Source organism: Gymnodraco acuticeps, unplaced genomic scaffold, assembly GCF_902827175.1.
Source record: "Gymnodraco acuticeps unplaced genomic scaffold, fGymAcu1.1, whole genome shotgun sequence".
NCBI lineage: Eukaryota > Metazoa > Chordata > Actinopteri > Perciformes > Bathydraconidae > Gymnodraco > Gymnodraco acuticeps.
In genome coordinates, this window is record NW_022991562.1 from 167,777 (window position 1) to 183,006 (window position 15,230).

At 40.0% G+C, this 15,230-nt stretch overlaps 1 protein-coding gene and 1 long non-coding RNA gene across 7 annotated transcripts in view; one reads left to right on the forward strand and one right to left on the reverse strand.

Moving 5' to 3' along the window:
* Positions 1 to 15,230, forward strand: part of LOC117533545 (NLR family CARD domain-containing protein 3-like) — a 53,704-nt gene that overhangs the window by 16,234 nt on the left and 22,240 nt on the right. The window lies entirely within an intron of this gene.
* Positions 9,881 to 13,560, reverse strand: LOC117533546. Its single transcript, XR_004567069.1, has 5 exons — positions 13,410 to 13,560; positions 11,647 to 11,680; positions 11,481 to 11,545; positions 11,014 to 11,085; positions 9,881 to 10,910 (listed from the first exon to the last, which is right to left on the reverse strand). It is a non-coding gene; the product is annotated as an uncharacterized LOC117533546 (long non-coding RNA).

Sequence of the window (15,230 nt, forward strand, 5' to 3'; positions counted from 1 at the left end):
AGCATTACACATAAATCATTTTGATCAGAAGTACAAAAGGGATTAGTAATTAATCCATAATAATTTAAAGAATCTTTAGAGTGTAAACTACGGTGGCCGGCAGGTGCAAACGCGGAACAACGGCCCAAAACGCATACATTAACAGGAAACACCTGCAAATAATGAAATGAAAAACAAACGCTGCATTTACAGAAATGATGCAAACTAAAAACAACACACAAACCCCGAAAACAAATGCAACAAAAAAACGTTGCACGATATGCAAAGTCCAAAGCACATACTGTAATGGCATCAAGGGTTTCCTCTCTGCCGCTATAGAGCGGGGTTGACGACACGCAATCCAAGACAATAAGCAGCCGAAGGTTTTCAGTCAAAAAATGTAATTTATTAACAAAAAAGTATGGAGTTAAATAGTCTCAAAATAACAAATCTAAATCAATATTTCGGCGGTATGCTTTCCTATATAAACTATACTTTGCAGTCCAATTTGCAACACAATCTCTGTTTACAATTTGCGGTCGAAAAACTGTTCCGCTCCCCGTCTCATCAGGTCTCCGAGCACGTCGGCTGTCCTCAATTACCTCACTTAAATACACACCGGAAGGTACGAGGAAACAGATCATATTTACGATATAAAATTAACAATCATTTCATCAAAACATATTCACCATGGCAATATAAATCATTTTCCATCATTAAATCATTTATCAAATTATGAATCGAAATAATAACGTTGTGGCTCTAACACACCGGCCCCTAATTGTTGACGCAGTAGAAAAATAATTAATACATTATAATAGAGCCAAAAAACAAGCAGTTACTCAAAATGTAACTGTCATCAATATACAATTATTGTCATAGTTCATAGTCCAATGTTTGTGTTTGGTGTGTTTGCATGAGTTCAAGAGGAAAAGGGGGGGGCGTGTGTGTGTGATACTGGGTGTCAGAGGTTACTAGCACATGACACCTTGTGTTCAATCAACTGCTTCCAGAAGCAGACGGAGCTTGTCAATTGGTCGCTGTAAGGTGCTATCCTTGGTTTTCACCAAGACACTTTGGCTTGTTCATTTTGTCCTTTAAGGATTTCAAATGAGTCCAATCTGGGGCAAGGTCAGCCTTTGCAAATTTCCTTCTTTGATTTAGCCGAATAAGAATTCCCCTTAATTTAAGTATCCAAGCAACCCCTCTCTGCAGTCTGCTCCATGATGAGTAATACTCAAACAGTTTGCTGGTTGGGTTGGTTTCGTGGACACTCAAACTGTTAACTGCTACGTCCTTTCTATCCTCTGGGTCCTCTGATGGAATAAGGCCCAGGTTCTTAGGTGTTTTTGGCCAATATTCCTTTTCCTTTTCCAGATACTTAGGTCCCATTATCCACCTTGATGTCTTTAGAAAGTCTTCTACATGCAGCCCACGGGATGCGTCGTCAGCAGGGTTGTCTATGGAGCTCACATGCCTCCACTGCTTCTCCTGAGACAGGTCCTTGATCACTGAAACTCTGTTTGCCACAAATGTGTGATATAGTTTAGTCTGGTTGCTGATGTATCCAAGGACAGAGGTGCTATCTGTCCAGAAGGTTGAGTCGTTGAGGTCCACTTTAAGCTCTCTTTTCAACATCCTGTCCACCTTTACTGCAAGTGTTGCTGCAGTAAGCTCCAATCTGGGAATAGTGATCTGTTTGAGTGGAGTCACTCTGGATTTTCCCAAAATAAATTAAACATGGACCCTTCCCATACTGTTTGTTAAGCGAAGATAGCTGGTGGTGCCGTAACCTTTTTCGCTTGCGTCACAGAAGTGATGAAGCTCTGCAGTCCTGATTGCTCTAAAATTCTCAGGTTTCATACACCTGTCCACTTGAAATCTGCTAAGCTGTTCCAACTCTGTGATCCATTTCTGCCATTGTTTTGAGTATTCTTCTGGGATGGTTTCATCCCATCCACACTTTATCCTGCATAGCTCTTGGAGGATCTGCCTGGCTTTAAGGATAAATGGGGAGAGGAATCCTAATGGGTCGTAGATGGAACTGACTGTTGAGAGGATCCTTCTCCTGGTAAGAACTCTGTTTTTGATATTGACTTTGAATATGAAGGAGTCTTTCTCTGTATCCCATTTGATTCCAAGTGCTCTTTCAATTGGCAGGTTTTCCCTGTCAAAGTCTAGATCCTTGAATAGCTTTGCTCTGTGATGCTCAGGTATACTTGCAAGCACTTCACGGTTGTTACAGACCCATTTGGTCAATGAGAAACCTCCTTTGGCGCATGCGTCTCTGAGGTCTCTGATAAGCTTAATAGCTTGTTCAACTGTGGCCACTGATTTGAGGCAATCAACGTAAAAGTTGGAATTGATTGTTTCAGTTACCTCTTCGTCGTACTTGAAGCTGTTGTCTTCTGCCACTTGTCTGAGAGCATAGTTAGCAATGCTAGGTGAGGACACAGCGCCAAAGAGGTGGACCTTCATTCTATATGCCTCCAATGAATTTTCAGTGTCTCCATCTGGCCACCACAGAAACCTAAGGAAGTCTTTGTGCTCTCTCTGGACTTGCACTTGATAGAACATTGCCTCGATGTCCCCCATGAAAGCAATTTGTTCTTGGCGGAATCCAAGCAGAACTCCAATGAGAGTGTTCGCCAGGTCTGGACCTTGGAGAAGTTCCTTGTTAAGAGATGTGCCTTTGCATGATGCAGTGCAGTCAAACACAACTCTAAGTTTGCGCTTTTGTTGATGGTAAACACCGTGGTGAGGTATGTACCATATCTGTCCATCATTCCTGTTAAGCTGTTCTGGTGGCACTCTCTCTGCATAACCCCTTTTTAAGACATCCTCCATGAATGTTTTGTATTCCATGGCATATTCTGCATCCCTTTTAAACTTCTTTAGGAGATTTAGAGAACGTTGTCTTACCATTTCGTAGTTGTCAGGCATAACCATGTCCTTTTTTCGAAAAGGCAAGGGTCGGTGATAATGTCCATCCTTGAGTTCTACTGAGCTTGATGCTATCTCCATGAACCTTTTGTCTTCACCTGACATTTCCTTCTTCTCTTCATAATCTTTTTCTGAGAAGTCCTGATTGTATTGTGTGATGAGGAGATCATTCAGGTTGGCTACTGATATTCTGTTGACCATTGTGACCACAGGTCCGGATTCCACAGCAGTACAAGCGTTGAGTGGTCCATTTACCACCCATCCAAACACTGTCCTGACTGCATATGGTCCATTTCCTTGACTTCTTATTATGTCCCAAGGTTCCATTGCCTTAGGAACATCAACTCCTATTAGAAGCTCTATGTCAGCATCAATTTCTTTCAGCTGTATGGCACTTAGATAAGGCCATCTTTCCAGATCCTTTTGGGTAGGTACATTTTCTTTTGAGACAGAAATCTTACTCTGTGTGTACACCTGAGGTAGGTCAATGTAAGTACTGCCATCTAAATGTCCTATCTCCAATCCTTTGAGTTCGTAACTCTTTACAAGTCGTTCCTGACCCATTGTTCGTAGAACGACTGTCGTTTTTCGTGCTTTGGGATTCAGCTGTCTCATTAGATTCTCTGTGCAGAATGACGCTGAACTGCCGGGATCAAGAAAAGCATAGGTTGAGATAAACTTATCTCCTTTGTGAACCTTGACTCGAACAGGCACTATGGCTAGGGCACAATCCCTACCGGCCCCAGTGGCTTCACCAGCCGAAACAAGTGCACTGTTGACCCAAGCTCCTTTTGTTTCAGTCGGGGGAGGCTTTTGTAGGAGTGGACTGTCAATGTGAAGTATTGTTGGGTGACTCTTTTGACACTTTTGACATGTCAGCCTTTTCCTACAGTTCCTGCTCATATGACCCCTCATCAAACATCCAAAACAATAACCATTTATCTTCAAAAAGTCAACCTTTTCCTTGTGTGGATGATTTTTGAACTGATGGCAATCAGTCAGCACGTGCTTGCCTTTACAAAAGTAGCAAAAAGAGGCAGGACTGCCCCCTTGTGGCTGTTTGAAGGTGCCACGCTGCTCTGTGTTTGATGGTGCGGCGCTGCTCTCCTGATTACATGCTGCTGCGATGATGGTGGCGAAGCTGCTGCCTCTACTTTTCGGTGTTCTGTGGCTCATGGGTTGGCTCCTAGTGGCCATCCTTGGGCTAGAGATGTGGCGATCCTGTATATCCCCAAATAATGGGTCCAGGAGTATTTTAGCTTGTTTTTCCATAAGCTCCACAAGGTCACGAAATCTAGCTCTCTCCTTTGTTCTCTGTAATATATCATAAGCCACTGTCCGCCATTTTTCTCGCAGTTTGTAAGGGAGTTTAGATATTATTGATCTTAGATTGGAAGGAATATCTAGTTCATCCATGTACTTTAAATCTTGCATAGCATTGCAGCATCCTCTTAAATACATTGCATATGCCTGAAGCGCTTTGCCATCATCCGGTCTAATTGATGTCCAGTTCATTGCCTTTTCCAAATAAGCGCTGGTTATGTGGATCACCATCAAACACTTTTATCTCCATTGTTGGTAACAAGGTAAGTTTCTGCTGCATAATGATGAGGTCAGCAATATCTCTCTGTCTCTGTATAACAGTGTCAAGGTTATCATGGGTTTCATTGCGATGGGTGGAGCTATGCATTGTGGGCATTTTGAAAGGTCTAAACTGTATTGTGGGTTGCGAAGATTAATGACAGTCCTCTGAAGTGGTGTTTTAGGCACTGCACCCAATGGCATGAACTCCATGGCTGAGATTTCAGGATCCAAAGTGTCTGTGCTTTTTTCTTTGCTTTCCTCCAGATAAGCATTCATTCCATCTTGAATTTGATCCTCCATTTTTTCCTCCACGTCAATGCTTTGCAGAACCTTTATTTTAGCAGCAGATGCTGCAATTTCTGTGTCCAGTTCCATTTGTTCCAGTTCAGCTTTTAGTGTTGCTTGTTGTAATAGCAGTGCATGTTTGTCCTTTAACCCAGCTGCTCTGGGTAGCAGGGCAGCCTTTTCAGCAGATGCTCTTCTACATGCTGAGGAGACTGAAGAGGTTGTTGAGCTCCTTGACTTGTGTGAAACATTAGAGATGCTGTCATGGGGATGAATCTTTGATTGTGCCATTCTTTCTCTTTTCCACACATCCACATCTTTCATACAATATTCAAAATGTGTAATTTTTGGCTCAAACCAGTCCACATGATCCTCCTCTCTCTCTTCCTCTGATAAAAGCTGCTGTACGGATCCATGAACACTGCACAAGTCATTTATATTTTGTTTGAACATTTCCTAAGCTTCATTCACATGTTCCACATTCCCATCCTCCACAAGCAAGGCCTTCATTTCGTTCATTTTCCTTGTGTATGCTCCTAATTTCACACTGCCGGAGGCTTTGAGTGATTTTAACAATGTTCCTGCGTCAGCAGAAGTCCTGGGATCGTCCGACATTATTTATTTGTTTGTTTTTAGGCCGTGCGTAAAAGACGTTGCGCTCCTTTAATGAGTCTCACCGAGCACGCCTGGCTTCCTTTGTTGCACAAACAAATTCAATCACATTCTTTTCACAGACGATCCACAGGTATTTACAATCCTCCTCCAATGTGTGCATCGCTGTTATGATTTCCTTTTAGACATTAACACGTCCGACATTCCATTCAATGAGTACACGGATTTATTCCATTTATTTACTCACGACCGGCCCAGTCTGTCCGCTCCGGTGTGTCCCTCTTTTCCGGGGCTCCAAACGGTGTGTGTCTCTTCCTTACGGAGTTTTTCGACTTGATGTAATGGCATCAAGGGTTTCCTCTCTGCCACTATAGAGCGGGGTTGACGACACGCAATCCAAGACAATAAGCAGCCGAAGGTTTTCAGTCAAAAAATTTAATTTATTAACAAAAAAGTATTGACTTAAATAGTCTCAAAATAACAAATCTAAATCAATATTTCGGCGGTATGCTTTCCTATATAAACTATACTTTGCAGTCCAATTTGCAACACTAATCTCTGTTTACAATTTGCGGTAGAAAAACTGTTCCGCTCCCCGTCTCATCAGGTCTCCGAGCACGCCGGCTGTCCTCAATTACCTCACTTAAATACACACCGGAAGGTACAAGGAAACAGATCATATTTACGATATAAAATTAACAATCATTTCATCAAAACATATTCACCATGGCAATATAAATCATTTTCCATCGTTAAATCATTTATCAAATTATAAATCGAAATAATAACTTTGTGGCTCTAACACATACAAACCCCAAAACACATTCCGGAAGTGCTCCAGGCCTCTAGGGGGCGCGCTACGTGGAACAGATTGATGTCTGACCAGACATAGAGAGAACGAACAAGAGTGATAGAAATCGGGAGGAAATAAAGTTCATTTAAGTGGAGAAAGATATAAGAAGGTAAGTTTTGTTTTTATACATAGAGCGTCATATTTATATAGTCAGCGTGCCTAACTACTACACCAGCTGAGGAGAGCTTCACATGAAGAGAAGATAAAGTGAGGGAAGAACATTGTTAAAAGAGATGACAAATTAAGTGCAAAATAACACGGGCCATAGTGAGTACCGCGGAAAAAGGACATTTGAATTCACTTTTTTGTATTGTATCTAGGGTTGGGTACCGAGAACCGGTTCTGAACCGGAACCGGTTCCAACATTTCGATTCCAACGGCATCATTTAGAAATGTGAATTTCGATTCCGCTTTTCGATGCCTGAGGAAATGTTTCTCGCCGCTCTCCGTAGCCTACTGTATGACTGCGGCGGGGCGGGAAATGTAGCGTTGTACCTACACTTCCTACAGCGAGCAACTACCCATGTTCGCCTAGGGCGCCAGATCTGTGGAGGCGCTGCGCTGACATCTCTGGGAGGAAACAAAAAATGTTTTGACCGTTGGGGCTCATCCTAATTTTCGGCCTTGATGTAACAACATTCATAATTAAGTAAATGTAACACCCTTTTCATCCCGGTTACACTTTTCATTTGCCCTGTGCGATGGGGCTATAAGTGATGAAAATGGGGGATGTTGGCTTATCTGGCACCCGCAGCTCACAGCCAAAATGCGAGTGAGCGTGGGAGCGAGCGAGGGAGAAAAGGAGGGTGCACCGGTAAGCGCTGTTGTTATTAGCATCTGGTGCTAGCTGCTCTAACGGAAGAAGAAGATGTTTCTACAATGATGTGGAGGGAGAGTCCTCTCCAGTCAGACTGAGAGGCTGATAACTTCAGCTCAGTGAGGTAAAGGACTGAGTGTTTAGATAGTTCACTTTAGTCTAAGTTATCTCAGTGGGTCTCAAACGTTTTGATCACAATTTATGTAAACACATATTTCCAAGGCACTACTTTATAATTATTGGGATAAAACAGGTTTGAAATCATTCCAATGTATACTATAGGTAAGTAAACCAGACATATCGTTTTAAACTGGAGAGATACAAACATATGCATAAATAAAATAGTAAAATAAGATATGAATGAACAACAAAAATAAAATACGTTACATGTATTTGTTATTGGCTATGGTAGGTTATTGGTTATGTTCACATATTTAATTATTAAAATGTAAACCGATCTTTTTCATATGGGTGTTTAGAGTTGTACCCCCTAGATCTAGTCTAGTAATTCTGCTTAAAGTGCACCAGATTGAAGCATTTTACTTTAAAATGTTCAAACATTTCTTCCCGGTATGCCTGAGAAGGCAGATATGCTTGTTTTTCTCAACAAGAACTGTTCTTTAAAAGTTGGACTGTTGCATTGTTGTAGCTTCAGTGGTTCTCAGGTTACAGTTACATAGCAGTGAATATAAACAGACTGATTAATGTGAATATTACTGTAAACTAACCTGTGTAAAAGTTTCTGGAATAAATGTAATTTTTTTGGTGGAAGAAGCATGTATCATTTTTTTACCCTGCCCCTCAAAGAATCGGAATTGAGAACCGTTAAGAACCGGAATCGAAAAGTAGAATCGGAATCGTGGAAATTCAAACGATACCCAACCCTAATTGTATCTGTTTCAAATTCAAGAAATAAGGATTCAACACACTTCTCTGTTTAGAATACTAATTGGCAGATGCATACACTAGTTATCAGCATGAAGGACACATTTATTCATTGTCTGTTTATGTGAAATATGTAGAAGCCATCATTAAAGGAATGCTCCACTCATTAGATAATTAATCAAAACTTCAGTATTTAGTGAAACATTATGTTTAAACCATACCCTGAAGAAATCAGCGATATTCCCCGGTAAATAATGATTTTATAGCTCTTTTTTTATCAAAACCTGTATATTCCGTCAGGCCGCTGCCATTTTGCCCATTTTCAGTAGTCACGTGATGGTCGTGACGTCATCCATGCGTTCACTTTGTAAACACACGAAAACATGGCGAAGTTTTGAGCAATATGAAGAGATTGGATGGGGGAATTCAGCCATACAGGTTCGAGCCTACTTAGTACTACTTAGTAGATACAATGATTTTGATTACTAGATATGTATGCATGTAGTACCACCCTTGCTAGCGATTCCCTCTCTAGTTTAGCATACTCAGCCTCGTTGTCCCTGGCCCTAGAACCACGATTTTATGGGGCCGGAAAAACTGGGGGAAATTACCCGCTAGCCGGTACAACGCTATATGGAAAGGCCACCAAAAACTGGCCTGGCCTGGACGATAAAGGACGTTTAAACGGGGCTACCCGCTGCAATGGAAATGCGCTATAACATACCTTATTCTTACTCCGAGCACTACTTCAGGTCCTCCATCGCTTCACACTTGCAGAGGGCGATTTCTCAACTGGCCGAACTGGTGTCCTGGTCGGTGATGACACCAGAAAGACCGATGGTACTGCATCTCCATTAAGTAATGGTTGTTCAATAAATCCCATGTTATGTTTTATCATACTCTCAGAGTAGTCGTCCGGAAACTTGAAATGTTCGCTGCATACATGCGCCTGTGGATCTTTCGGTTCGGGCCGGCCACATGTCACTAGCCACTGCCTCCGAACGTACTTCCTACGCTTACCTTTTGGCAACAGATGGAACCGAGCATTCCGTGGATTGTTCCTATCTGAATTGTGGCAATGTTTCGCGATACAATGAGGCATATTTGAAGAGAGTAACTACAGTAAATAACATGAACATCAACGTGTCCTCGAAACCAAACGAATGGTTTACGTCACGTCCGGTAAAATGGCGCCGCCCACAGTGTTGATGTTATTTCGGTAATTAATCAGTTTAAAATCACTGATAATGTCATCGGATTAAAAAAAAAAAAAAAGAGAGAGACTGGCAGAGACTGGTCTGTTTTATCGGATGATAATTATTTAAAAATGAGTGTCATGAGCATACCATTCCTTTAAATTGTAGACCAATGCATGATTAAATACACAAAACAGCTTATATTTAAGCAATCATACACGAGAGGCCGTTCTTGAACGTCATTATTGGTACGACAGTACTGCGGCAGGACCGAGGCGCTTGCGCCGAGGTCCGTACGCCTGTACGTACTGGAGTACGTATTGCATTGGTCTCCGTACTGGAGTACTGGAGACCAATGCATGATTAAATACACAAAACAGCTTATATTTAAGCAATCCAGTACGCCGAGGTCCAGTACAGGCGTACGGACCTCGGCGCAAGCGCCTCAGTCCTGCCGCAGTACTGTCGTACCAATAATGACGTTCAAGAACGGCCTCTCGTGTATGATTGCGATTCTATTACACAAACTATCATTGTAATCAACAATATCGTAAAATAATTTCATAATGTGGGCTAATTTGTTCCCAAACCTACGCTTTCTGCTTGAGTTAATCTCCGTCAGAAAGTAGTTCCTAGAAAGTAGTTCCCATGGTAACGATAGCCGATCAATCGAACACTCCTGCTACCCCGCTTACAGTTATTGATATAATTATAGTAAATAATATATTATTAACCAATTTATTGAAAACAATTCTTGAATTAGGCTATTTAAATATCTGAGTAATCACTGTGTGGGATTAGCGGAACAAATCAAATCAGGCTGTCCATGGTGCTGAAACATTTTGGGTTCAGAATGAAGGTGGATGTTCATGCTGCCATTAAAAGTGCAATTCTTGAAACAGCTCTCCATGAACTCCATGCCAGACTTTTTTGCAGGTGGTGCTGTGGTGTTCACGGGTAGGTCTACGTTATAGGAAGAGCTTTCCTCCAGTGGCCGTTTCATGGCGTGTCCCGGACCGGCAAAAAGCGCGTTGCTCCACACTTTTTTCCAACGCACTCAACTCGTCAGTTGAAACAGCAGCAAATCTTTCGTTGGTTTTGTGGTCTGTGTCCTTTAAAATCTGACATTTTGTAGCTACCGATTTCCAACAAGAGACAATGACAGTGTAACGGCTGTGTGTCGCTAAACGTCGCTATGGAAACCACACGATGTAGGCTCATGGAAGTAGTTTCGGTAGGCTAGTGGCGTGTGTAGGCCACTGGATACTTTGTGATTAGGCACGTTCTATTTGATCGTTGTTTGATCGTGGAATCAAACACGCCTATTGACTAATCAGAGAGCTTGCTCAAACCTATGTGTTATAGAATATACATTCATAATTGTGTATTAGTTATATCTTTAAAGAGAACATTATACATTTAGAATCAGATTTTGAGACAGTGAGCGGCTGGGAAAGTCACACCGCCATGGGGCACAAACAGTTGCTGACGTGATGTTTTCTTCGCATTCTCAGGCATTCCATAAGGAGGGTCAGGAACTCATGCTTGGGACCACCAGTGTCCACTCCATCCTCAGTGTGTCCCTCATCATCAGTGAACTTAACTGACATGAGAGGGATCGAATGAGGCACCTTTGAAGCCGCGGATTGCTCCATCCCACACATTGGCTCCATTAATATTGAACCTGCTGCAAGATGTATTTGTTATTGTTGCAGAGAGTTCTGCAACAATGTGTGCCGCATTCAGGTATTCTGTGCTGGGAAAGACAAAGTGATGTATTGTAATATTAAATGATGAAGCTAGTAATAAGATTTACAGTATAGATAGAACAATTAAGTGGTAATAGTAACAATTAATACCGTTGCTCCATTTTGTCTTCTGGCTCAGACTGGCTATCAATAATGATAAGTGCATACATATTTGTGTAGTTGCTGCAGTGAGAAGACAGTTGAATAATTATTTTCAAATACATAATATATGCATGACAGTCATATTTACAAAAGGATGTCGATCCTCTTGTTTTTTTTTCAATACATTGGGTTCTAAACTGACAACAGCACTTTTGTCATACTCCTGCACAATCCTTGTAAATGTTTGAAATGGATGCAAGAAACAATATCTGATCTTTGAAAAATATTTGTGGGTGTTTTTTGTATCGTCTTCACTAAGATGTTGTGGGTGTCATTTGGAAATGTATGAAAGTATAATTGTTCTGCTTCCTGGCAATATTACCCACTGTGATTGGAGGCTATACAAACAAACACATGTAAAAATAAAGATACACACCACACAACTGTGTCTCGATGCAACTGTCAACATCGTTTACCTATAGAAGTGGTTCTGACCCGGGGCAGACTGGACCTCTTCCTGGAATGGGGTTGGTGCTCCATCCTATTTTTACCCAGGAAACAAGTGCACACAAAGGTATTTATTGATTTCATGTTCACAAATTCAAACCTACATGGTATAATTACATGTTTAATTAGTCTTACCCGATCAGACGCTGGTTGTGGGTGCCTGAGAGGTCTGATAAGGTAAACAACAAATATATTCAAACTACTGTACTGTTAAAACATTCTGCTTCTTCTGGCACAAAATAATATGTTGACAATGTTTTATTTTACCCTGGCAAACTATTGTCCATTCTTGGAGTGCTCACTTTTGGAACATTTGGAATGTCCCACACATGCATACACACAAATGACTGACTGAAATCAAATAAATTCACTTTAATTAAGAATAAATGACACGATAAATCCAAACTGACAAAGGTACATTATATTGTTGACCGTCCTTTAACTCTCACATTAGGATTTACATTGGGGCACAATAAACCAACTTCTCTCTGCACCTATAATATATCTATATGATGTCAAGAGTTACATTTAGGTGCACAGTGCTGTCTCTTGACTTGCAAACTCTTTTACCAAACAAGCTAACGCTAGCTGGGTAAATATGACGCTCTTTGTATCAAAGCAAAACGTACCTTCTTATATATCAACTTTTTCCACTTCGATCAACTTTGTTTCCTCCGGCTTCAATTTGCAGCACTCTTGTTCGTTCTCTCTATGTCTGGTCATACGTCTGCTTCACGTAGCGCGCCCCCTAGAGGCCTGGAGCACTTCCGGAATGTTTTTTTTTGGTATGTGTTTTGGGATTTGTATTTGCTTTGGACTTTGCATATGGTGCAGCGTTTTTTTGTTGCGTTTGTTTTCGGGGTTTGTTTGTTTTTCATTTCATTATTTGCAGGTGTTTCCTGCTAATGTATGCGTTTTGGGCCGTTGTTTGTTTGCACCTGCCGGCCACCGTACTCTTGGCCTAAACTCTTTTAGTTCATCATTTAAGAACGGGAGAGTGAAAATAATGATTTGTGGAAATCAAAAACAAGGCATTTAATTAATACTTTGAATATTAATGACTAAAGAAATAGATTTGAAAATGTATCGTAAAGAAACACTCAGCCATGCATGAAATAACATAGCTAAATATTATGGATCATTTTTTACCCATGTTGTGCCTTAGAAGTGTAGTTTTTCTGTTGTATTTGTTTTCAGGATTTGTTTGTTTTTCATTTCAGGATTTGCAGCTTTTTCCTGCTAATGCATGCGTTTTTGGCCGTTGTTTTTTTGCACCTGCCGGCCACCGTACCAGTGTGATAAAAATGCAAAAAGAAATGCATACTATCATTTTGTTAATAATTTTAGCAGTGATTTGGACCAAGCATGTATGATGTAGTAATACAAAAACTATTTTAGTTCACACAGTGTGACATTAGCTAGTCATGTTAGCTTGTAACATATAGAGCAGCGCTAACTAGCAAGTTAGCTAAACGTTAGCGGTTAGCCGTTTATGCTATGCTAGCTGTTGACTAATGAACATTAACTAACTGGATACCGCTGTAAGAAAGCTGTGAAACTTTACAATAAACTTGGCGACAACACTGTGACACCCCGCTGCATGTTTATGTGTAATTCTCCCGTGTTGGAGATGAGAGGATGGCGCAGCACTGCAATAAGCTGTAAGCTAACGTTAGCTGCCACCGGTTAAGCCAGGTTTCCCGGGCGCAACATCTTGCAAGAAACAGCATCTCAGGGCTTCTTAACATTTAGCAACCTATTAATGATGCATACCCACTTAACGGGAAGAAACTCAGCTAACTAGAAGAAGAAACGTAACCTAAAATAAAAAATAAAACATTCACAAACTAAGGATATTCTAAATACATGTTTGACTCCATTACAGTCGCAGGACTCACCAGATCTCAAGTCTTCTGTTCTTTGTTGACGTCCCGATGCTCATATTTAACGTGTAGATGTAAAACGATCCCGATATTAATCCATAAACTCCTGCAGCAGAAATACAGGAGACCCGCTCAAACTGACGTGGATGTTTCAAATGTGAACGACAGGCGCGGACAGTTCTCATTGGCAGGTTTCTTCGATGACATTTAACCAATCAGGTGTTGTGGACTCATTCCAAACATGCCTGACTTGTCTGCCGTGTTTTGGCTGAATTCTATTTCAAGTGCCGTAGCTCTGGCTGTCGGCCAGAATCCGAAAACCATACATGATACTGCATGTAAGAAGACTATAACTACCCCTTATTACTGTATATTGACCAATGGAGACAAAAAACACAGCAACATAACAAATAAATAAAACAAGGTTAACTGTGACTTATTGTTGAGTAAATAACAGCGTGTGTGTGTGTGTGTGTGTGTGTGTGCGTGTGTGTGTGTGTGTGTGTGTGTGTGTGTGTGTTTTTTTAAACCTTGGTCTTCCCTGCAGGGATTTCTCCACTTTCTATGATTTTTATTTTTTTTAATGATATTGTAGATATTGTAGATATTGTAGATATTGTAGATGTTTACAATATAGTAAGTTAGGAATTTCATGAAAGCATATTTATTTACTTTTGTTTCAACACTGGATATTTTGTGTTTGTGGTGGATTCAATCGAATATTGAGAACATGATTTATGTAAAAATGTTTTACTTACATTTTACGTTTTTTTTATTTGACACTTTTGTTTTGTTTTATAGTGTACCTTAAAATTACAAAGAAATATCTTAAAGTCTTATAATAGTAATACACTTTTATGAGTTACATATTTAATTGCAGATAATAATTTTTATTTTACATACATCTGCATGTATTTTCTGAAAGTGCAAAAATACTGTAAATATGATATAGTAAATGTACTTTAAATTTGTTGTTATTGTCAAAATACTTAAAATAATGTGTTGGGTTGTTAAGTTATAGTTCATATCTGTAATTTTACAGGATTTTGCAAGTCATTTAAAAAAACATGATAATTACTATAACATTTTTATTATTTCCTGTAAAATTAGGATCTTTTTTTACAGTGTGTAGAATGTCTCAGTTCAAATCTTCCAGACGGTTTGAGAAGTAGGCTATGCTGCAGGACACACACCGGTTAGAATAGTCTATTCTGCACATGTGCAATGATGCACAATTCAAACTTTACAGTAATGGGTTGTGCTATTATTATGGATGATTTTGAGTACAGTGCTTTACTGTGAAATAATAGTTAAATAATGTCAAATCCAATTTTACTGTAGTTTTATAGATATGTTGTTGTGATATTACAGGGGCTTTTGATTACAATATTTCTCTGCAATGTGATACTCTTAAATGCTGTGAAATCCTTGCAATGTTTACAATGTTGTTGTGATATTACAAAATGTGATGTGATATTACAGAGGATTTTGATTGCAGTATTTCATTGTGAAATAATAGTTAAATGCTGTGAAATCCAAGGATACAGTCCTTTTTACATGTATTTGTTGGGATATTACAGGGGGCCTTGATTACAATATGTCACTGTAAAATAATACTGTTAAATGTTGTGAAATGATGGTACATTTTTACAGTGTCCTCTATTAAGCAATAATCTGCAATAAGTTTACTGTGTGTTTAATGTGAGAAAAATAAATCCTAAAACTATTTTGCACATTTATTTATTGCCTAAAAATAGCATAATAGGAGACCTTTATTAATGAAGAATTATTGAAAACCATCAGCAGTAATTCATGAACACTTCTCTCTCTCTGCAG